Genomic DNA, 26,248 nt, shown 5'->3' with positions numbered 1-26,248 from the left:
AGTACTTGTGAAGTTAACCTCTTTTTTACAAAGATGGGCAAGAAAGACCTCACCAATAAGGTGATATTAAATGGAAGCAGAGATATGGGGATATATGTATATGTATAACTGATTCACTTTGTTATAAAGCAGAAACTAACACACCATTGTAAAGCAATTATACTCCAATAAAGGTGTTTAAAATAAAATAAAATAAATAAATGGAAGCAGAGAACTAAAGGAAGAGAATAAGAAAACGGTGTCTGAGGAAACAGTTTTCCAGGCAGAGGCAACAAGGAATACAAAGACTTTGCGGGAAAAGCATGCTGGGAACAGCAAGGAGGCTCTAATTCAGCCAGAAATTCGGGAGGCGAGGTGAGAGGAGAATAGGGGACAGTGGCAGGAGGTATGCCAGCAGGTAAGGACTTAGGCTTTCACTGGAAAACCCATCTGGAGCATAATGAGCACAGACAGTGTGTAAACTGACTTCGATATATATATATTTTTTGTGGGATCTTACTTCCCCAACCAGGGATTGAACCTGTGCCCCCTGCAATGGAAGCTCGGAGTCTTAACCGCTGGACCACCAGGGAAGTCCCATGGCTTCAACTTTTAAAGCCACACTCTGGCTACCATATTGAGAAAGACTGCATGGGCAAGTGTGGGTGTAGGGAGATGAGTGGGAAGTTGCTACAATAATCCAGGATAATGGTAATGGAGATGGAGAAAAGTGTATGTTTTGAAGATACAGGATTTTCTGATGAATTGGATGTTAGGTATGAAAGAAAGAGAAGTGTCAAGGATGATGTTGAAGGTTTTGGCCCGAAACGGGGAGAGCCGGGTTACTGTTTATTAAAATGAGGGAGACTGGGAGAGGAGATGATCTGAGGAAAAAGTCAGGCGTTCAGTTTTGAAAAGATAAAATTTTATGATTATTAGATACCCAATTTTATCAAGATGTTGAGAAGAGAGCTGAATTTCAAGATAGAGATCCTAGAAATAATTATGGGAATGTTGATAATATACCAAATGAGCAATAAGTAAGTAAATGCAAAGGGAACCAGAGACCTATTGTCTTCACTCTCCAGCTCTGTTCACCAGACATTTACTGAGCATCATCCTATGTGTGCCTGGCACTAGAGTTACAAAGGTGAATAAGCAGTCCCTGTCCTAGAAGAAATTATAGAAACGCACACATACTTTCATTATAATACTGTAAATGCTAAACCAGTTTGGGTACCACAGATTTGTAGGTAGAGAAAGCATCCTAGAGGAGATGACAAAAATTGATTACCTTAGAGAATAATTAAAGTTAGCCAATCTAAGAAAGGAGAAAAGGGCTTTCCAGGCAGAGGGAAAATAATGGGCGAAGGTATGGAGGCATGAAACACTATGAAGCATTCAGGTAGACTCCAGGCACTTCAGTTTTATCAGCCTATCAAGTTGGAGAAAGGGAGTGAAAGTAGTATGGTCAATGATAAATGGGTTGTCATGGAGAGCCTTGCTTGAAAGGAGAATTTGCTGTTCACTGTGTTCATGAGTGCAATGCACAATCAAATTTGCATTTGATTTAGATCATCTTGATCACCCTGCAGAGAATATACATAAAGGAAGCAAGACTGGAGGTAGGAAAACAAATCAAACATTATTATAGTCCATAGTTCACATAAGGCTCCACACTGAAGAAGCAGCAATAGGAATTGAGAAGTAGTAATAGTATTACTTATTGGAGTAATATTTTCCAGCAAAATTGGCAGGTCTTGTTGGCTGTCTGGGTATGTAGAGCGGGGCGGGGTGAAGGGGGGGAAGAGTCCAGAATGACTCACAGGTTTTGGGTTTCGAATAACAGGGTAGTGGGGCCACTAATTGAGCCTGGACACAAGACAGGGCTGATCTGTGGGGAAGATGACTCACCCAGTGTTTGACATGTTAAGTTTGGGAGGCTGGTGGGATATCAAAGAAAATGGTCTGACAGATGAATATGCAAATGAGAAGCTCAAGACATGGCAGGGCTGAAGATATAACGCATGGGCTTAAAACCATAAGTTCAGACAAGATCAAGCTAGGAGAGCATGTAAAGAGAAAACCGCAGTGAGAAAAGGGAAGAACAACAATCTTTAACCTTTCTTCAGATAATGGCTCTGGTGAAAGGCTTCTAATTGCTTGGGGTTATTGGTCACAGCTAACATGATCATACAGCAAGCAATTACAGCCCCCTTGTGGACTCAGCACAATTTCCTTGAATGTACAAAACACATTTTTTCAATTTGCACATTTCTGAAATAGGGTCGCATCTCATAAATGATCTCTAGCCTCATCTCCAGAAAAGCTATTAGTAAAAAGATTGTGCTTCTTAAAGAAAATGATGGTGTTTCAAGGTAAGTTCTCAGGGAAGGAGACCCTGAGACAGATTTATGTGCAGGATATATATTGGGAAGTGTCTTCAAGATCACTCCCTGTGGGGGAAGGAAGGAGAAGTAAGGCCATTCATTATGCAGTCAATCTCTGGGCTCTGTGGAGCTCTGAAGCTGGGATGGCCCTTGCTGTTGTCCAAGTTGGAGAAAAGAGGGCCTTGGTAACACTCCATTCCCTGAAAAGAACTCTGAATGCACACTGCCCTGGGAGTGGGTGTGACCTTGGACAAGGAGAGGTTCTCCCAGAGAGGATTGTCAGATGAAGACCCTAGCAAGTAGCACTCCGAGCCGTCGGGGTAGCAAATTCATCATTCCTGAAGGAGAATATGGCCACAGCATGGCATCCACTGCAAATGATATTTATGAATGAAGGAAATACAGCACTTTTATCTCAATATGATTTGATCTTAATATGGTCATGAAGTATTAAACATAAATATTCCCTGGAACAACCCATTTCAAAATCTGTTTTAGTAAAAGCTTAGGTCACCTGGAATCCTATCCTGTTTGGCATAAAGTGGAGAAGGAGAATTACTCTGGAAAATTTTAAAAATTATATAAGACCAAAAAAGACATTCACTGCAAAATTCCTAAGGATTTACTGAAAAATTATTTGACAATGAAAGACTAAATAATAATGGTTAACTGCTAACATACTGAGCACTGAGAATGAGTCAGATTTACCATGAAATTAGTGGTGCTTAAGCTCTAATGCTTCTATCCTACATCGTCTTTAGTGAGGAAGCAACAGCTGCAGCCCTGTAGTGGGGGCATGGAGGGGGGCCCCAGCCTGGTAGTCACGTCCTACCTTCTAGTTGTCATCCGGGGTTTGCAGCAGGTCCTATCAGCAGGCAGGCTGCCAGCACTCCCCTCAATCTATCTGGACTCCAATGACAATCTAACCCCAGCAGACCTCATGGAGAATCTGGACCTTATCTGTGACTCTAAGGACATGAATACCAAGCCTGATGCCTTGACGCTTCAAGGCCACTATGTCTCAGGCTCTCAGCTACTTTACATAGATACTTTATTTAGATATGTGCTGATGAGCGTTTTCCCTCCTCTCACAGTTGGATCTGCCCACAAGGGTGGGAATGGGGAGTCAAGAGGAGCAGTGAGGGAGTGGCCAGGCTGGACCAACTGCAGAGGCACTGGCCCATCTGAGATCAGGCCAAGTGAAACCCCAAAGCTGGACTTCTCTGAGGCTTCCCTCCAAACAAGAGGGACTGCCTGAGCATGACGCCCTGGAGGAAGTTAGAAAAGTGGTACTTCCGGTAATGTGTTCTGAAGGTAAATGAATACTTCCTAAACCATCAATAATAAAAAACAAATTTCAATCTACTTTGCTAGAGAAATGAATAACTTTTCCTTCTATTCTCTCTATAGAAAATATTAAAAATCATTACCATATGAAAGAGGAAATCTGAGTGTATGCAGACAAAAACCCAGCTTAGAATATTGTTGTTCTTCTATGGCTCTTGTTCTTTAGTTGGGAGCTTGTTTTATACAAACTGAAAACATGAGCTCTTTAACATTTTTTTTTTTAATGATCAGTGACACCTTTAACATCTAAAAGCTATGCACTATCTCCTCAGGAAAATGCACATAAACATATATCCAAAAATTTAGATGAAATCACCTGAAGCTAAAACATTAAATCCTCTAGAGGTCTCAGGATCCCTTTCTTCTAGATTGTTGGCTCCATAAAATGATTTTTTTACTGCATATCCATAACACATACAGAAAATACATTTGTATTTTAACATTGCAATAAACACGATAGAAGTTTAATAAATGTTCACTGATTTGAATTACCCGAGAACTAGGTAGTAGCCAACAGGAGACACAGAACCATCCTCATAATTTTTTGCCTGGTCATGTCTTACATTATTTCATGCTTTCCTTTTTTTAAAAAAAGACATAATTATTGCCATTGTGGGTTCAGTTTTATAGTGGAGGTAAAATAAACATTAAACTACAAACTCAGTATAACTACTTGCATGTGACTATATGTGCAATAAAAATGCACGTTTAGGAGAGGAGAGCACCTGTAACATAGAGAGTACTCAATAAATATTTGTGGAGTGATTGTGAATACATGAATAAATGAATAATAAATAAGAATGGATAAAGGCTGCTGCAAATGGAGAAGGCTTTTGGATGGCATGGCAATTGAGATTAGTTCTGAAGAGTGAATATAACTGAAATAGGAAGAAGAAGGCTATTCCAGCTAATATAGACCCAGCATAAATTATACCATCCAAGGATGAGAAAACTTAAGAGGAGCCACCAACTGGGAAGTATTGAAGGAAGTCACAGGAAATACATTTAAATAGGCGGGTTGGAGCTGCACTGCATTTAACCTTCAAAGGCAAGGTAAAGAATCAGATATTTTTTCTGGAAAGTGGAATACAACTTTGGATTCTTAGAGAGTGATGTTACCTAACAATTGCCCTTGACAGGAATTAGTTAGTAATTAAATCCATAACTGAAGAGAAACAAATCACACATCATTTTTTAACATCAGCTAGTATGACACTCAGCCAGTTGTTTACCTATCAGATAAAATGTTACCCTAACCTGAGAGACAGCCATTCTACTTTAATAAATGAGTTTTTGTTTCCTGGTCATCAACAGACATTCTTTTTTTTTTTTTTTTAACATTTTTATTGGAGTATAATTGCTTTACAATGGTGTGTTAGTTTCTGCTTTATAACAAAGTGAATCAGTTATACATATACATATATCCTCATATCTCTTCCCTCTTGCGTCACCCTCCCTCCCACCCTCCCTATCCCACCCATCTAGCTGGTCACAAAGCACCGAGCTGAGCTCCCTGTGCTATGTGACTGCTTCCCACTAGCTATCTATTTTACATTTGGTAGTGTGTATACGTCCATGCCATTCTCTCACTTCGTCCCAGCTTACCCTTCCCCCTCCCCATGTCCTCAAGTCCATTCTCTAGTAGGTCTGCATTTTTATTCCCGTCTTGCCCCTAGGTTCTTCATGACCATTTTTTTTTTTTTTTTTAGATTCCATATATATGTGTTAGCATACAGTATTTGTTTTTCTCTTTCTGACTTACTTCACTCTGTATGACAGACTCTAGGTCCATCCACCTCACTACAAATAACTCAATTTCGTTTTTTTATGGCTGAGTAATATTCCATTGTATATATGGGCCACATCTTCTTTATCCATTCATCTGTCAATGGACACTTAGGTTGCTTCCATGTGCTGACTATTGTAAATAGAGCTGCAATGAACATTACAGCACATGACTCTTTTTGAACTATGGTTTTCTCAGGGTATATATGCCCAGTAGTGGGATTGCTGGGTCATACTGTAGTTCTATTTTTAGTTTTTTAAGGAACCTCCATACTGTTCTCCATAGTGGCTGTATCAATTTACATTCCCATCAACAGTGTATGAGGGTTCCCTTTTCTCCACACCCTCTCCAGCATTTATTGTTTGTAGACTTTTTGATGATGGCCATTCTGACTGGTGTGAGGTGATACCTCATTGTAGTATTGTAGTTTTGATTTGCATTTCTCTAATGATTAGTGATGTTGAGCATCCTTTCATGTGTTTGTTGGCAATCTGTATATCTTCTTTGGAGAAATGTCTATTTAGATCTTCTGCCCATTTTTGGATTGGGTTTTTTTTTTTTTTTTTTTTTGATATTGAGCTGCATGAGCCGCTTGTAAATTTTGGAGCTTAATCCTTTGTCAGTTGCTCCATTTGCAAATATTTTCTCCCATTCTGAGGGTTGTCTTTTCGTAACAGTCATTCTTTTTACAGGAAAGGAGAGACTGTTGATTCTTCAAGAGTGAGAATTTGTAGTTGATTGCATGCTGAACCCACATGTTAATTATTAGATGGCTAAGCAGAGGATTGGGTCATAATTAGTTGAGATCCCAGCATAAAATTTCCCAGCCTCCCCAGAACATATGCCCAATAAGAGCTTCCATCTGGGTTGTGGCCACTTTGTTACTGTTGCTTCCTTAAATATATATATATTATTACATATATATTTATATATATATTATATATATGTTTATATATATTATATATATTATTATATAAATATATAATTTGCTTTATCTAATATTCATGGTATTTCTGTATTTTGACTGGCCTACTAAAGCTGGTCTTTACTCAATCTCTCTACAAATCCATTCACAGTATGTTTGGGTTATAGCGCCTTTAGAACTCTAACTATTGATAAAAGTGAAAAGTGAGCAATGCTTTTTTTTCCAGAAAATTTGTACCACCCCCCTCTCCAGCCTAAAGCCTATTCTCCCCCTTCAGCATCACCTCCTCCACCTGCAAACAACTATTATTCCAATGACTGAATGTGAAAGTCAACTTGGGAATATTGTCCTAATATATAGATAAGATAAAAGTGAGCCAGAAGTTATCAAACAATTTGTGCCAGGTTCCCACACTGCTTCTATTACATCACAGTGTCTCTCACCATTCCCTAACTGCCCAGGGAATTTCCCAATGTTGGCTTTCCATTGTGGGTGTGTTTGTGTGTGTGTATGTAGACATGCAGAGATAAATAGTGCTGACTTTTTTGGCGGCGGGGGGGGGGGGGGGACTGCACCACGTGGCATGTGGGGACCTTAGTTCCCCGACCAGGGATAGAACCTGTGCCTCCTGCAATGGAAGTGGGGAGTCTTAACCACTGGACCACCCAGGAAGTCCCAGTACTGACTTTCTGAAAGAAAATTCTAGCTAGTATCTTATAACTTAAATAGTTTTGACCAAAAGTTTGATGGGGAAAAATTTGTAACTAGATAAAATTAAAATTTTTGTGGAATCCAATTATCAATATTTTCCAAGGTTAGACTTGAGAGAGAAAATTCAGTCGTTATTAAGTAAAGTTTTTCTAGTTGTTCACATTTTCTTATGGATCTGAATTTAAGAAGAAGGTATTCATAAGGAGAACAAAGCTAGATATTACTGTGTTAGTCACTCATATAGAAAGATAATATCTATATTATTGAACTTGTTGTCTTTGTTGTTAACATTAACAGGTGTTCAGAAAAAACTCACAGTATGGCAAAAACTATTTCTGAAGGAAGAAAAGTACACTAAAAGAACAGAGTCTTACATTAATAATCCCTAGAGTATACCCATTCAAATGTATCAAACATATCTAATGTTGACTCTTAATTAAAAAATTTGAACAACTGTCTAGAAAAATCACTCTTCAGCAGAAATTACTTCAACATGAGCTATAAATTTGTGAATTCAATTGAAATACACAATATGTATGATGCCAAAAGAAAATAAGGATTCTTTGCCTCAGAAACAACAAAATGGATCACTTAATATTGGGGAGTTATATAAAACCAATGGAGGGAATAAGCTCTCTGAACTAACAATCTCATATCAAGCAATTAATGACTTAACTTAAGCACCTGAAGAGTCTGTGGGTTATTATCTGAAAAGAAGGAAAGCCCCATAATAGGGTAAAAGGCCATGCAGAGTAATGGCCTTTGGAAAAAAAAAAGTTTTCTCAGTTTCCAACAGAAATACATAAAACTTAAATTATACGGGAATGAAAAATATGATAAGAATCTTGTTATTTCCCTTTGATTACTTCGGGCACCCATTATCGTGCTAGAACTGAATATTTACATCAAATAAACACCATTAGCAGAAAAGAAGATGAAAGAAAATTCTTTTCCCACTTAGAGCATTTCAACATCTGGGCTATCATGTGTCATTAAGGCACAAGGAAATAGACTGTCTGGACTGCCACCTACCCTTTCTATTTTTAAAGGAAAAGTCAAGAACTATCTGTATTGTTTAGATTCCCTTTGGATGTTGGGCAACCTGTTTCCAGGCAAAGCAAAAGATTACTATGACTTTTATTACCCTTTTAAAAAACAATCTTCTTCTTTTTACTTGGGTTAATTAGACATGCCAACTCATAAGAAAATAAAGGAAGGAAAGGTATCGTGTTTCACAGTGCATCTCACGTGAGAGTTCAGAGTAAGAATCAAAAGGTGTTCTGGGGAAAGAAGGAAAATGTACAATGATGGAACCAGGAGCTCTCTCAGGCTTTGCTTAATTAAGGCAAAACAGGAACGCTTATAGTCACAGAATTACAGGGAGAATATGGGTGTGCACTGGCTAAGCTGAGTATCAGAGAGGTCAGCCAGTAAGGATACAAAGCCAGGTGGCATAACCACAAAATGTAAGTGGAGGATGAGAAGTTTTAATAAGGGAAAACTGGCATTAAATTATGCTCATTTCCATTTTAAAAAATCTCCCCAAAATGTTCAACTGATAGTCATGAGGATTCCCTGGCGTGAAACACTTCTTAGGAGCTATGCCTAGAGTAATAAAAGAGGTGAATTACTGAACATAAATGATGTTTGGTCCTTGACAATGCAAATAGCCAAGGCAAACACCCCAAAAGCTTGGTTCCAATGTACAGCAAGGATGAGCTGAACGAGACTATTGAGCCCCGAAGAAAGGCTGGTGGGACATATGCTCTGTAGGAAGAAAGTGGTAAGATGACAGATGCATCCAAATACACTGGGCAAACACAGCTCTGAGTTAAAACTAACTCTCAGGTTCTGAGCTTTTTAATAGCACACAGGGCAGCAACTCATAAAGACAATTTATGATCAACTTTTACGGGACTTTCCTTTATAGCCAAGATATAAAGCCACCTCCATGCAGGAAGCTTTACAACGAAACTTTCCATCAAGTGTTTGACAGAAACAGAACCATCTGACAAGTCTCCGATAGTCAAACAACAACAACAAAAAATAAAAGCAGTGATACAATACTCATTCAGTAGAGTGAAGCACATAAAAAACAGGAGATAGCTCACTTCTGGACATGGCATTGGTGGCATTAGGCTTCCTGCCTCTAACACATGTAGTCACAAGCTCTCTCCAGCTACAATAAAATATTGTTATCCAGCCAGAAAATCAACACATTGACTTGCAAAGCACATGGACTCGGTAGTTTTCCTGTCAGAATCCTACAGCTTTATGAAGCCATGCACTGACAGAATGGCAGTGTAAAAAGAAAATAAAACCAAAAGAAAAAGAGATAAACAGCTGCTTCCCCTTGCACTAAGGCATCACTGCAAACATATAGTAGTAAAGGTTCTTGCCTAGTGAAAACTCTTTTTGTTCCCTACATACTGAATGGCAGCACGAATAGTTTTGTTCTGTTTGGATTGCTATTTTCCAAACTTTATTACCAGAAAAATCATTCCCTAGGTGCATGTAGCTCATAATATCCTCCCTTCTAGGGAGAGAAGTTATAGCTCAGACCCCATTTCTAGTTTAACTGTTCACTTAATTTTCTTTAACAGTTTAAAACATCCTATGGATGCTTTGACTTGTCACAACTGGACCATCAATTTGGGGGAGAACCCATCAGAATGACAACACTGGTGTTTCATACAACATATTTCACAAAGAAAAGCAAAAACAACTTTGCTAAGACAATGTGTAAGAACCACTCTGGCCGTGGTCTGCTATCATGATGCTTGTGTTTTCATATTTTGGTAATTTCTCTTAGATAGCAGAAATATGAACGTCTCATCAAAGTAAAAACAATCATGTCTAGATTGTGACCAAATAACAATCAAAATAAAAGAGATTTCTGGTGAAATGAGACAAAAAGCAAAAAAAGAAAAGAAAAAAGAAAGAGAAAACGAAACACTTGAGAAGAGCAGAGTGTGCAAAATTGGAAGCCAAGAAAGAGTTTCATTGTGTGAAGAAAGAAACACAATCCTGTAACTCGATTAAGTATGGCAAGCCCCACGCACATTCCAATCAATTTTAGTATACTAGTCACACACATTCACCTGTAATTTTTTTTCATATGTTTTTTGAGATCTAACAAACAAATTTCTAGGTAGTAAAACCAAAATAAATTAAAAATCTCTAGCAACTTGGAAACTGGCCAAAGTATGTCACAAATGTGTTTAAAAGAAAAAAAAAATTTGGAACTGCTTATTTTATAGTTGGGGGCAATGAGGTTCAGAGATGTCTAGTGACTTGTTCCTAATTACTTAATTATTGAGTAAACCAGGGTTGGACTCTGTTTCACCCATAAACTACATTGTTCATAATACAGCTGAGCTGGTCATAGTCTGTGAGGCTCTGTCTGACCTATAAATCATGGGGGGGAAAAACAGATTCTCTCATTGTCTTAATGGGGGAAAAAAAGAAGATTCAAAAGCTGTCAACAAAGGACTCAATAGTTCTCTCAGAAAAAGTTACACTCAACATCCTAAGGGGTATATACCATATATTCGCTTATGCTATTTAAAATCACCAAAATAACACTATCTGGCGTGTGTGTGTGTGTGTGTGTGTGTGTGTGTGTGTGTACCAGATCAAATATTCTACTTCATAAAATTCCATGTGGTTTCTAGTTAATGGTAGCTTGGTGTGCTCGAGAATGGGATTTTTCTTGATTGACTTTATGTTTTTTGCAGTTCCCTTAGCACATTGCTATAGGAATTATAGTCACTCAACTCAATTACCTCTGAAAAGAGTATGAATACAGGAGAAGAATTACAATTTCACTCAAATTCCAGAAAGAAACTGAAATGAGCTTGACACTTAGTTAACCAAGTCCTTAAAGTATGCTCATAAGATAAGCAGAGGGGAGACAAGGTACAAGCAGAAACCAAAGCTTGAGATAAAATATGGTGGACTAAACCGATGTTAAGTGCAAATCACAGAAATATGCAGAGCATAACAAAACATAATTTATGTGATTCTTGACCATCTGGATCTCCTATTTTACAGGACCAGCGTACATGTAAAGCTTGTATTGCCACCCTCTAACGCAGTACTTTTCACAGCAGTATGTAGTACCAACACAGTCTGGCTATGTAGCAATAAGGCTCATTTCCATAATGTCCATGTATAAAATCAGGCCCTCTGATGAATGTGGTATAGGGACAAAGTTCTGTAGTTCAACCAAACCCAGGCTTGAGCTCCAACTCAGTCAATTACTATTTTGAGCAATAGGGCATGGCAAGCAAAATTAGATGCCTCACCCACCCTCCCCCAAATCCCACCTTAAATGCACAGATGATGAGGTATCACCACTGTGGATATGTGATGTTATACAGCACAGTTGACCTTAACGGGGAGATTATATTGGGGGCTGGGGGAGGCGGGAAGAATGACTAATCTAGTCATGTGAGCCCTTAAAATCAGAGAACTTTTCCTGGCTGGTGGCACAAAGGGAAGCCAAAGAGACTCAAGTCATGAGAAGGACTACACACGCCTTTGCTGGTCTCCCACAATTAAGGGAGCCATGTAAGAAGGAATACTGGTAGCTTCTAGGAGTGGTGTGTAGCCCCTGCTGACAACTATCAAGGAAATAAGGACCTCACTTGTACAACCACAAGGAACTGAATTATGCTCACCATGAATTATGATGCTGAATTATGCTTGGCATTGGATTTTTTTCAGAGCCTCCACATAAAAGCCCAGCCTGGCAAACACCTTGATTTCTACCTTGTGAGACCCTGAGTAAAACACCCAGTCAAGCTTGTCTGGACTTCTGATCTACATAACTGTGATATAATTAATGGGCATTATTTTAAGCCACTAAGTTTGTGATGATTTGTTACACGGCATAGGAAACTAATACATAGGGCAATTTATTTAACTTCCGAAGCTTGTAAAAAACAACGAGGATAACATAAATCATAAGAAGTTGTAATGAGGAGTAAACAGATGATGCATGCAGTGTGCCTAGCACAGTATTTAGCATATGCAGTAAGAATTTAAGAGGCAATCAGTGTACTTTTAAATACTTTATTTTATGAAACTTCAAAGATATCTGACACATTTTGTAAGTCAGCCTTTCTGAAATCCTCTGCAAAATTGTGTGGATACTACTTCTGCCTAGGTCCCCTACACCTTGAACAGACTTAACAGGCCTGTGAAATTAAAATGAAGTTTCATATGAGATCACATAATAGAATAATCAGATGATTCACAAAATATATTTGAAAATCATTTTGGTTAATTTGTATGTTCATCTTACACATGCTCCATTTCAGTTGAGCATAAAAAATAATAATAATTAAAAAACCAAACTAGAGATCCTTAAACAGGATTAGAATGCTGATAAATAAAAGTCAGAAGCGCTCTAGGTTGTAGTTCTCTATTACGATAAAGAACAGCTGAAGAATTACCTAAACCTGTGCAAATCTAATAACAACTTCAGCAAAACTCTCTAAATTTTAGGATCCAAACAGGAAAGATTAAGTACTTTGTGAATGTTCAATTTGCTTACATTGTCCGGTCAAAATAATGCATAGCTATGAAAGTGGAAATGTGGATTGAGAGAAAAGGGCAGAAAATTAATTATGTTGAAATATTAGGAATGGGGATAAGAAACTAGAGTACTTTGAAAGAGGATAAACCATATAATAAAATTGAAAAGCGAGTGAATCTGTGAGACTGCTGTCAGGATGACAGCAAAATATTTTATATACATGAGCTAAATGGACTTGAGTTAAGGAAAGGTCATTACATAATGATAAAGGGGCCAATCCAACAAGAGGATACAACATTTGTAAGTATTTATGCACCCAACATAGGAGCATCTAAATATATAAAGCAAATATTAATATACCTAAGGGGAGAAAAGGAAAGAAATACAGTAATAGTAGAGAACTTTAACACCCCAGTTATATCAGTGGATAGATCATCCAGACAGAAAATCAATAAGGAAACACTTGACTTAAACTACATGTTAGGTCAGCCATCTGACCTAACAGACATATATAAAACATTCTATCCAAAAGCAGCAGAATATTTAAAGGCCCGAAGATAAGAAATTGTATTGCATTTTCAAGAAAATGAAAGACCTTCCCTCTAACGAGAGACTATAATCAACATATATAATTGCCTATAAACTGGAATATTTTTACTTTGTTATCACTGCTTTTATGTGTTTGTTTTTTTTAAACTGGGCAGCACCAAACCAGAAATGGTTAGGAGCGCTCCTGCTTTTACATACTGAGTCTTTTGTTCAATCTGTATCCTGTTAATACTTTTCAGAAAAATTATTGCCACTTCCAAATGTTTGAAATCCTTGTTTTTAGCAAAATGGAGAAATTTGTTTCTGTTTTGTCATACATACCCTCAAGATGAGGCATATAAATTATAAAGTCACTGAGACTATAAAACAACAAAGATAGATGAATGCAATAAAATAATATTTTGTTATGTCATTTAAAAAGTAAGGAGACTAACCAGTTAGAAATGACATTGAAACTACTAGATTAAAACAAAAAAATAAAACAAAATTCCTCCCCATCACCACTCTGTGCTCTCTCAGCCTCGGCTATGCACTGAAATAAAAGAAAAATTGAATTAAAATATATTTATCTTTTTGTCATGAAGGAAAGATATATTTATCTTTTTGTCACTTACTAGTGACAGCTAGTAAGAGGCAAGATTTACTTCCATTGCTGAACCACTGAAGATCAACTAATGAGACTTCAAAACTCTCAAATTAGTAGATTTTTTCCTCATAGATACAGACAGAACCTTTACTCATAATGTACCAGTTAGAAGATGCTGCAATATTTCTTTTATCTTACGTCATATTATTATTTGCTAGTAATGATCACTGAAATACAAAAAAAAACTGCAACTGCCAGCCATTGTATAAAGACTCACATTTTACCAAATGTGAAATGAAGACTCACCACGTTGCAAATGGCCACAACAATCCCTCCATCCCTGTGCCCTTGTACAGTATGACATCACCACTCCTTCCATAGAAAGGTGAAGTCTATTTTCCCTCCCATTAACCTGGGCTGGCCCTGTCCCTATAACTTGCTGTGACTGAGAGGATGTGACCAAAATAAAATGCAACTTCCAAGGCTAGGTTGTAAGAGGCCTTGCCTCTCTGTTTTCTCCATCTTTTGAATGCTTCTGCTGTCTTGAAAGAAAATCCAGCTAGACTGCTAAATGAAAAAACTACATAGAGAGAAAAACTCAGACCACAGCCAGCCCCAAGGCCCCAGACACGTGAGTAAGGAATCTTGAATAAGCCCAGACAAGACCAGCAGAGAAACTGACCAGTCAACAAACAGAATCATGAGAAATAATAAAGCACTGTGGCTTTAAGTCAATACAGTTTGGATGGTTTGTTACCCAGCAATAGATAACTGATTCACCATATATAAATTTCTAAATCACAAGATTTAGAAAATATGAGTTAGTAATCTCTTGCCAATATACCCCTCAGTCTATAATACGAAATCATCTAACTTTCTATAGCACTTTGCAGTACTTTTCACAACCTCATTTTTTCCCTAACCATAACTTTATGAGCTAGTTATTACTATTATCCAGACTTACAGAGAAGAAAACCAAGGCTGATTAGTTTACCTAGCTAATAACTGCCCACAAAACTGTGAGTATCCTCATTAGTCTGTGAGCTACTTTGGGGGGGGGGATGTCTTACTCATCTTTGTATCTTAAGTGCATGCAACATGACAAACAGAAAGTCAATTTTGAAAAGGTTGGATGGATGGACGGATGGGTGGGTGGATGGATAGATAAATGGATGGACGAATCAACTTGTTGTTTCCTCTATTACTTTAAATATTTAAGAAAACTGATATACATGTAGCCCACCCCCATGCCCAGCCCCTCCAAAGTCTTTCTTTTCGATGCTAGTTGTTTGGCTATTTTTCACTTAAGTTAGTACATAGATAGTTTATATTCCTGGTTGTCTTCTTCTAAGTAAAACCTAATGCATCAATGTTTTTCTCAAAATTTAGTACCTGAAGCTAAACACAATATTGAATTTAAAACTACTTTCTGTAATCTGAACTCTGCATCTTTAAGAAAGTAATACTCTTCGTAGATATCAAAAGTTTATCTGAAATAAGGTATCATCTTAAAAAAACAAATAAAATAATGTCTTGGTTCTAACGGGGAAAGATTAGATCTCCCTAGAAATCTGTTGTAAGAAGCAAAATGCCTCGGCTAAACTTAAGATCAATAAAATTCAGTCAGGAAAATATAATTACTCTCCAGTGATCTACTCGAATTGAGGGAAATAAATGGACTCATTAATTTTAGCTAGTTTAAGAGGCTTCTTTAAATTATGCCATTGATTTTGGTTAATTTAGATAGAATTAAAGAACTCAAGTTGTTTTACTAAATTCTTTCTATAATGCATTTATTTAGGTCAGTTTTAAAAGAATATAACACCCTCTAATCCTATAGTTAAAACATAAATAATCCTTATTCCTTGATGCCAAGTGCAGTTGGCTACAATTATGTAATGTTTTGTTCTATCATTTATCATGATGCTCTCATAAAAAAAAAAAAAGTAGCACTTTTTGTCTCTGTGACACCCAGTAAGTGAAACTTTATTTGCATTAATATCCTTAGAATTATGAAATTAGGAATTTTCAGAAACTATTATGTTAAATTCTAACCAATATTTTAAAAAACATATCTATATTAATTTTATTGAAATTACTTTTGTATTTAGTCGCTAGAAGTCCTTAGAAAGTAACTTTACAGGGCTCATGAGAAGTAGGACATGATTTTATAAAATCTGTTTCTGGGAGAAAAACTTTTAATTTAAATATTTATATCATTTTATTTTCACCATACAATTTGATTTTAATTAGAATACTACATATAGTATCCATATTCAGCAATGACTTTTCAAAACATATATATGTTAAAGATTAAGAATTCTAGATCTCTAGCCCAGACATCTCTGCCATGGTTCTGTTCTTTGACAATAAATTCTAGCAGGGGTTTGCAAACTGTGGCTTGATGGGGCAAATCAGGTTGCAGCTTTTGTTCTACATTTTTACTTAAAAAAATTAAAATTCGTAAAAGAAGAAAATTTTAAAAGAATATGTAACAGAGACCATATCTAGCCCACAAAGACTTAAATATTTACTATCTGACCTTTTACACAAAAAAGTTTGCCCATCCCTGATCAATGGATATTTCCATCTGAATAGCCTATCACTATCTCAAACTTAATTAATCTAAAATCAAAGTTTTTCTGCCCAGACAACACCCTCTTCTAACTCTCCATTTCTCTTAAATTCAACTGAATTAAACCATGACCCTTGGGTCAGAAATAACCATGGCCAGAGTCTCTGTCTGAGCCCTGATAACCATTTCTGTGCTTTTCTGTGTCACCACTGCCATTTGCCACAATTTAATCTAGGTTTGCATCACCTTAAGGCTGAATTCCCGTAACTACAATCTCTATTTCACTCTTTGATTCTGTCTGTGCTCGTCATGGGTTAATTTAAAACAACTTTATTCTCATCATAAATCACTTAAATTTTATCAAGTTTTCCTATTGCTTACTATTGTATGTCTAAATTATATGGCATTTTCAAAGTCCTACCTAATCAGGCACATGCATTTCCAACTTTATTTTCCATTTAAGTGGTTGCCAGTAAGAAGCTATTTATCTCCCGGCAGCTAGACCCATCACTTTATTGTATTCTACTTACGTTCTACATCTTCAAATATATAAAAGAAGAATTTTTTTTACTATTACTAATAATCATAATAAAAGAATAATTACTAACAAATATCAAGTACTGACTACTTAGTTACTGTTCTGAGCTATTTACATAGTATTAACCAATTTTTTGTTACAACAACTTTATAAGGAAGGGACTGTTACTATCATTATTCTAAATATGAGAAATCTGACGAACAGAGATTTTTAGCCCAAAGTTATACAGCTACTAAGTGGCAACACCAGGGCAGGAAACCAGGCAGCCTGGCTTATTGCCGTGTTTTTAGCACTGTACTATACTCTTCTCAGAATTAAACCAGTGTGACCTCCTGTTTGGAAAATTCCTACTGTCTGGCTTTCCTGAGGCTCCTTGAAAATGAAAGTTAGTCTACAGTTTCTTCTACAGTAGAGAGTGAAAACACTACCTGTCTATGAAGGGTGGGCAACAGGTTGCCCTCAGGATCAGAAAGATGTGATGTAAGTAAATGTTTCAGCCAGGAGGGTGGGAAAGCTAAGAGAAGCAGGTAGAAGAAGACAGGTGTGAAACAAATTCTCCATTGAGGGGTCGGTGCCCTTGGCGGAATGGGTTGAGAGTGCGTTTGGCGGCAAGGCTTAGTCCTGTGCCCCAACTTTGGAATTCCTGATGGATACTGACAAGAAGGATAGCCCCACTCCACAGGCAGCCAAATGTGAGAGAAAAATAAAGGTGAGGATTAATTCGGCAGAGAGAAGGATTGACTTAACACACCCAAGCCTCCTCACTGGAAGGAACCCAGAAGTTTCTGCCGAAATCCACAAGAGAACATGGAGGATGGCTACGGAGAGCCAGACCTTCAGGGGAGAGGTAGTGGTGAGGTGGCATAAAGGAAGATGATCCAAGTACAGCAGAGATAGCTTACAAGCATGGCCTGGAAAGGTAGACTGAGGCTCAGAGGATCTGCAGTATCTATCTTTCAAAATGTCCTCCACTCTAAAGAAAATACCTCTTACCAAGGATGTGCATATATTTTTCTGGCATATTTAGCACTAAGCATTATCTCCGTTACAAAATCAATCATTTAACAAGTTTTAATAAAACCACAAAGTGGTTTAATATGTATTAAAAGGTATACATCCCTTCTGCATACTTTTTTAATGCACAAATTATAGTTCTGTAGCATGAGCTTTACATAACAGTGACAGAGAAAGCTCAATTGTCCCATAAAAATGTGAACAATGTAAGGTTAGGTTTCCACAGAAAATTAAAATAACTTACTGTGTCAGAAAATTAAAATTAAGATAAGATAGAGGATTAAATAAGTAAGCTTACTAATGGTAGGTGATGGTAATGAGGTTCATGCTTATATGCATCGTGACTAGCCCTCAGTATATATGTGCATATGACTAACCAATCAAAGTATTTTGACAACTTTTTGAATATTATGCGCATCAGGACACCAAGACAAAAATAAACATGCCCCACATTATCACCTACTATGAGAACTAAAAAAAAATTTTTTTAAATTAGTATTTAACTCAACTCCACCCTTCCTTCCTGAATAAACAGAGCCTTGAAAAGCAGAAGACAAACTTGTTCCTTAATCATGCTGACTGGACGAAGCAAATACATTTTTTTTTTTGAAGGTGCATGACATACTGACAGTGGCACACTGAAAAAAAAATAGGGTGTGAATTAAACCAGCGGTGCTCCAACACCTGCTGTCTCCATTTTACAAATGACGAAACTGAGAGCATCAGTAGCTAGTCTGAGTTTAATACAATGTTCCTAAGTGGTAGAGCTGGGCTTCAAATTCCAGCCAGCCCAATCTCTTAAACACTGCACCAACAGTGCCCCACAATGCATTTCACAAAATTCAGCATCCATTCTCTAAAAAAAAAAATTCTTAATAAAAGGAATAGAATAATTATTTCTTAACATAATCAAATCTTCTTTAAACTAATACCAACTTCAAACCTACTAATAAATCACTGTAAGTGTCCCTGTTGTATTCAGGAGAAAGATTAAGATACCCTGGTGGCTTTTCTTTGGAACTTTCCTGGAATTTCTGATTAATAACATAAAGCAGAAAAATAAGAAACTCTAGTTATAACCATTCAAAACGATAAGCGATTACTTATAAACTGTACAACTGTTTAACAAAGCTAAACATAGTACCTAAGACATCATAAGAACTGAAATGGTAAGTTATTTGAGATGGTTTGGAACAAAATAAATGATAAATAAAAGTTAAATAACCAATAATTTTCATATTCTTCATTCTATATCTTAGCAGTATGTAAAGGAAATTATCTAACTCACTTAGGAATAAATATGATAAGGAATATACTAGAGCTATATGAAAATCAATAAAACTAAATTAAAAAGCAAAAAAAGACAAATAATTTGAGAAGTAGACTTTATTCCTGGATAGAAGCACTGTGTATTACAGAGATATCATTTTTTCCAAATTATTTTATAAGAAATGAAATCAGGGGTGAAATTGACATTATGATCTTTAAGTTCATCTGGGAAAATCCACTGGTGAAAATAGTGAGAATAATTTTGAAATAGAAAAGTAATAAAGAGGAACTAGACCTAGTGGATGTTAAAATTTATCACAAAATGAAAATAAGTTTCTCACTGAAATACTGACAGCTTACTCAATGAAATATCGTAACACTGAATCTTAAAGCAGCAGGTGAGGGAAGAGTTATTATTTAACAAAGTTTCTATGAAGCCATTGGTTAGTGATTTAGGAGAAAAATTATACTCTCATCTCACCATATGACAAATGCATATGGCGAAAAACATCTGAAAAAAATTTATAAGTAAGAATCTGATTTCTGGATAGGCTTTAAAGCAATTAAAAAAAAATCAACAAAATAAATTGACAAATTTGACAAAATAAAAATTAATATGCTCTATAAGTTAAAGTATAATAAAATGATAGGGTGAACAGAGTGAAAAAAGTGAAATAAATATGTTAAAATGTACTTGTTCCTTATATATGAAAGGATTATAACATTTAGTTAAGAAAAACAAAAATATATCTAAATATGAATAACAAACAAATAATTTCAGTGAAAATGCAAACAGATGAACACTTTAAGGAATCCAATACCTGTAGTAATCAAGAAAGCAAATTAAAATGAAATGCATTTTTCACTTTTCAAATTGGGGAAAACATTACATTTTATTGACTTTTAGGGGGTGATCTCTACGTATACAGATGTCAAATTATAACGTTGTACAGCTGAAACATATAATTAAAAAATAGTTTATTATATTTTTTTGTAAAGGTAATGTATTTACACGGTTGAAAAACAAAACAATAGGAAAAGGTATTCATTTAGAAATTGTACCCTGATTCTTATCCCTGTTAACCTATTTTTCCCTCAACCTCCTCTCTTGATTTAGGCAACCATTTTTAGTTCTTGCGAATGCTTGGAAGTTTCCTTATGAAATGCAAGCAAATTTAGAAATATATACTTATATTCCCACATTCCTTACATAAAATTAAATAACAACTAGCATTTTACATGAGGTTAAATATTTTTTATGAACCAAAATATTATTTGTATTTTCTTATGCAAACTGTTCATTCATCTTTGCCCACTGTTCTGTTGCTTTGCATTTCTCCACACTCCCACAATTCCTAAAATATATTTAGAGAGAAAACTCCTGGTGATTTGAGAGGCAGATATTTTTTTCCCAGCTTATTATTCTCCTTTAGAATTTCCCCAGAGTTTTTGTTTTGGTTTGGTTTGGTTTTTGCCAGCAAAAGGATTTTTTTTTTTAATGAGTCAGATTTATCTTTTTATCTCTTTCTCTTTTAGATGGTGGAATTGAGTAATAGAACATTTTCAGCTAGATTTTTTTGGATTTTCTATGTATTTTGTCATTTACAAATAACAGTTTTACTTCCACCTTTCTAAGTTTCATACCTCAAATTTCTTTCTCTCGTCTGGCTTTGTTAACTAACAACACTGGTACAGCATCACCAGCAGGGGTGAGAGGTGGACACACTTATCTTGTTTGTACTTCGAGCAGAAGTAGCAGAAGTGCCTCTAGCGTTTGGTCATTACTTACAATGCTATCGCCGGGCTGAGTTTGCGCGTGAGTCCGTGTGAACACACGGTCTGTCAGTCCGTCATGCTTATAAAATGTTTAACTCTTTCTTTATTGAGCTGTCTCTCTTTTTTGAAACGTCCAGAATGGCTGTTGAATTTTTGTCAAATGAGTAGAAATTAACATGTGATTTTTTTTTTCCCTTAGATCAACTATCATGATGAATTATTTTAATAGAGTTCATAATCTTTCATCCCTGGAATGAACCCTACTTCATCATGATATATAACCCCTTTAATGAGCTGCTGCTAATAATTTTCTGGAGAGTTTTTCATTGATATTCTTAAATAAAACTGGGAATAGTTTTCTTCTTGTGAAATTTTGACCAAGTTTAGGTGCCAATGATAGTCTCCCTTCACTAAAATAATTTGAGCTTGTATTCCTCTGGAAGGGTTTAAATCACACTGAAATAATATCTTCTTGAAAAAAAATCATTGGATAGGATGTAACTTGCAAATGATGCATACTGTAATATCTAGGTAATAACTAATCTTGAGTTGTAATCTTGAGTGACAACTTTAAAAGATACAAAAGATATTACAATGTAATATTTAAGGTAACAAATACAAAGAGTAAAATAATATTAATTAATGAATTAGTAGAGGAAACAGGGATAGTAAAAAGTCGATTAATCCGAATTAAGGCAAGAAAGGAAGAACAAAACTACGAAAAGAGATGGGTCAAATGGAAACAAAGAGTAGACTGGTAGATATAAACACAGCTATATGAGTAATTATATTAAATGAAAATGGATTAAATGCTCTATGTAACAGACTATGATTGCCAGATTAAATTAAAAACAAAAATGTAAAATCTGTGGTTTTAGAAGGTACACTTGTAACATAAGGACAAAGACAGGCTGAAAGTAAATGGAAGGACCAAAAAGCAAGTCATTACAGTTAAAGGACTAAAATTATTCAGTGTTTATTATGTGACAGAATTCTGGCTGTGAAATCAATACCAAAAAATTAATTCTTAATGTATTTTCTCAATTCTCAATTGTGTGAAATTCTCAATTGTGTGAAAAATAAATGATACACTTTTTGAATAACTCAGGAATCAGAGGAGAAATTCCAATGGAATTCAGGTAAACAATAAAGATATGACATCATCATTAGGCACAGAAAAAGGATTCTATTAAATAGTGCAATTCCGGGAAGGCAAGAGAAGGTAAAAATAGGAAAGCAGCAGGAAAGGGGTGAGGCCCATAGAAGAACGTGTCGTGGGGCTTGCCATTCCTACGTGCGCAGAGCTACAGAACAGTCACCCCCAGACAGAGGAAGGGGCGAGAATGTGTTGCTAATTCCTGCATCCCATTGGTCAAAGATTAGCCAGACAGCCCGTTAACTTGTCCACATTTCCATGTCAGGAGGAAATCCCGGGCAGGAAACTCAGGATGTGAGCAAGTGCACCCATCCCGCCTGTCAGGATGTACTTGTGGAGTCCATCAGAGCTTACAAGAAGCTGCTACGCACCAGTTCTGACCTCTTCCAGCTTTGTCACTGGAAGCTACCACTGAGGGACACAGCCCTTTCCTACCAATGCATTTCCCTCCTTTTTGAAAGATGGGCTTTCTGAGATCTTCCACCCATGGGCACAAAGAATTTTTCTCCATTTCTCCCAGCAATGAATCCCTGTTCAGCCTCAGTCCCCACTCAGAACTGGGCTCTTTCCTTCTTGTTGGTGATTGTTGACAGCTGTCATCACTGGGCCCCCTCCATACTTCCATTCCTCTCCGTTCCTCCAGTGGAACTTCCTGTGCAAATTCTCTAGCCTCAGTTGCTTTTGCCTATACTCCACAGGGTTTGGATTTTAAAGCTTTTCACTATCTCTGAGTTTTGCTTTGGACTTAGTTTGTGGCTCTTTCCACAATCCCATTCTACATGATTTCCGAGAGAATTACATTTGGTCCAATCCACTGCTCATTATGGAACCAGGAAGGATTGTTTTGTCCATCGCCAGATGAATGGATAAAGAAGATGTGGCACATATATACAATGGAATATTACTCAGCCATAAAAAGAAAGGAAATTGAGTTATTTGTAGTGAGGTGGATGGACCTAGAGACTGTCATACAGAGTGAAGTAAGTCAGAAAGAGAAAAACAAATACCATATGCTAACACATATACATAGAAGATAAAAAAAGAAAAAAATATGGTTCTGAAGAACCGAGGGGCAGGACAGGAATAAAGACACAGATGTAGAGAATGGACTTAAGGACACAGGGAGGGGGAAGGGTAAGCTGGGACGAAGTGAGAGAGTGGCATGGACATATATACACTACCAAATGTAAAACAGATAGCTAGTGGGAAGCAGCTGCATAGCACAGGGAGATCAGCTCGGTGCTTTGTGTCCACCTAGAGGAGTGGGATAGGAAGGGTGGGAGGGAGACTCAAGAGGGAGGAGATATGGGAATATATGTTTATGTAGAGTTGATTCACTTTGTTATACAGCAGAAACTAACACACCATTGTAAAGCAATTATACTCCAATAAAGATGTTAAAAAAAAAAAAGCTGTTAATGTCAGCACTGATGAGGATGCAATGTCACCAAGACTCACAAAGGGATGACAAAGATATAAATTTGTACATATTTTCTGGAGTATGTCTTGAGCACCATTAAAATATTTATAACTTTAAACATTTTAATTCTCCTCCTAGAAAATTTTCCTAATAAAATTTTCAGAAATCTGGTCAGGGATTTATTCAAAAATATATTTACTGAAGTATTATTTTAATAACCACAAATTAATGAGATTATAATAGGTTGTGATATATTTTAAGTTGGAGTATTATATACACATTAAAAATAATGTTAACTTGTGTAATATCACAGGGAAATGTCACAGTTTATTGTTAAACAGACAAAAGTACAAAGTGAATTTTCAATAATTTTTATGTCAACCATGTAGAAAAAATAGCCCTGGAAAGAATCATGTAATAAGCTGCCTCTTAGTTATTGCATTACTGGTGATGTTTTTCCCACTTTACACTTTTCTGTAGTTTTCACTCGTACTATACTGAGCACATGTTACTTTGATAATCAGAAAGATAATAAGAAATAAAACAAAAAACTAAAAGTAAAATCTTGAGACCCTTCCTCACACCAGATAAGAACAGCTATCACAGGCCTCCACAAATAACCACAACATAATATGATTATTTAAGTACCCCAAAGGAAGCTTCTGTTTTTAAGTAACCCAAAGGAAACTGCTCTGAATTTTTATTAGGAATCCCTAAACTCAAGAAACAACCTACTCAAAAACTAGGAATCAAGGAGAATTCTGAAAAAGAGAAAGCACTTTTTTTATGACTTCAAAACAACTGAGGGGAGATTCCTGTTTAATTTCTTCCATATTTCAAGTATGATTTCACTTAAAGAAAATTCCCCTGGTTTTTGCCCCAGAATTGATCATAATGGAATTTTTTAAAATAGTATGTTTATTTATTTTCATAAACAGTGACAAGACAATTTAGAGCTATGTTGCTATTACAAAAATGTCCCAGTTCTACTCCTCAACACCCAAAATGCCCTCCTGCTTCTTCTTTGAGCCATCAGTGGTAGCAATACATAAAATGTGTTTAACCCTAAGACTGTCAGTAAGTTGTTTCTCGAGTTTAGGGGATTCCCTATAAAGAATCTAGGAAACAGAGCAATTTCAAAGAAGCACATGAAGTTAGAGGATATGTTTTACTTTGTAGGCAATTATAAGCAGAGGACATTTTCTTCACACTTTTTCTTCCAGTTTATATTTACTTCATTATTTTCTGATGCCAGAAATGATTGCACAAGAGAGGAATTACTTTTTTCCTCTTAGGACTCTTATAAAGAGTTTCACTTTTCATAAACCCCTGTATTTACTCTACTGCTTATCCTGATCTATACAAATGATTCAGAAATTTTTCTAAAGGAGTTAAATATTATAACTGAAAGTAAAAATTAAATGCATGTGTTCGCTTTATCAAGAAGAAGTCAGTTCCTTGGATTTCCATTTCTGCAGCTTTATTTTGTTTAGTTCTTGAGACTGTACTTGATTTTACATCATTCTCAAACAATTTTCAAAAGTTTCAAATAGTCATTCAAGAACTCTAATCTACATTATTCTCTAATTTCCTTACACTTGTAAAATCATTCGGAAATTTGATAGTTGCATTGCATTCATTATTTAATTTTAAGCACCCCAGTTCCTTTAAAATTAACTTAATAGTAGCAAAAAGTGAGATGCAGAATTTCTTCGTCTAATATGCCAAGGGTTGGCAAACTACGACCCACAGGCCAAACTTCACCGGCCATTTGTTTTTGTAAATAAAGTTTTGTTGGGACAAATCCATGCCCATCCATGTCTACAGCTGATTTCCAGCAATAAGGGCAGAGTTTAGTAGTTGCAAAAGAGATCATTTGGCTGGCAAAGCCTGTCTGGTTTTTTTCAGAAAAAATTTGCCCACCTCTGTTATGTGCAGTGTTCTCTGTCCTCAGAAAATGCTTTCAACATTCTATAACAAATGGCATTTTCTTTTTTAACTAAGATGCTCATTTTTTTAAATTCCGGATATATATATAACATCCCCGGTTTGCCAGATCTTCATTATTATTAATTATACATTATTACACAAACGGGTCTATACTGTATGATGTAATTCTTAAAACCTTTACTTACATGACCTCCTGTACGTTTGCTATCTTCTAACACTGACTTCTTTGCTTCCTGTGACGTCACCAACATAGCACATGACGGGACATTGTTTTATAGAACCACATGACCATATGTAGGAATGGATTCTGTAGGAATCAAAGGTAGGATAAAAAGATTTAAAATTGTGTATTGAATAATCTTCCCTTCCTTGAATTTATGCTTACTTCTGCATCTGATGATGCTAGAAAAGACAGGAAACCTCATATGGAGAAAGTTTCAGAAGTCAATAGAAACTTTGTAAAATTAATTGTTCCTAAAATCTTCAGTCTTCCTCAGAATTTAACTCACATCCATGTTGTCTATAGCTGCTTCATTTGGGAAAAGAAAGAATCAGACATCATTTAAAATAAAGATTTTTTTTACTTTTGCCCTGGAACTGGTGACCAGAACCAAATGTTGGGGATAAAGAAGCATTAAGTTTCCCACATTCTAAAAAGAATTTTGTAGCTAGGTCCAGACACCTGCTCCAGGGAGAACTCAGAGGTAGGCAAACCCTTACTATTTCTACTATCTC

At 36.2% G+C, this 26,248-nt stretch overlaps 1 protein-coding gene across 1 annotated transcript in view; it reads right to left on the bottom strand.

The window, feature by feature from the left end:
- Positions 1 to 25,796, bottom strand: part of IL15 (interleukin 15) — a 58,484-nt gene extending 32,688 nt beyond the window's left edge. The window contains exon 1 of the mRNA XM_068542543.1: positions 25,699 to 25,796. The gene's annotated coding sequence lies outside the window, so the exon portion shown is untranslated. The remainder of the gene's footprint in view (positions 1 to 25,698) is intronic.
- Between the last annotated feature and the right edge of the window lie 452 nt (positions 25,797 to 26,248).

The sequence above is a fragment of the Eschrichtius robustus genome, chromosome 4 (assembly GCF_028021215.1).
Source record: "Eschrichtius robustus isolate mEscRob2 chromosome 4, mEscRob2.pri, whole genome shotgun sequence".
Classification (NCBI taxonomy): Eukaryota; Metazoa; Chordata; class Mammalia; order Artiodactyla; family Eschrichtiidae; genus Eschrichtius; species Eschrichtius robustus.
Note: the sequence above shows the minus strand (reverse complement) of the source record. Positions and strands in the feature narration are given on the sequence as shown.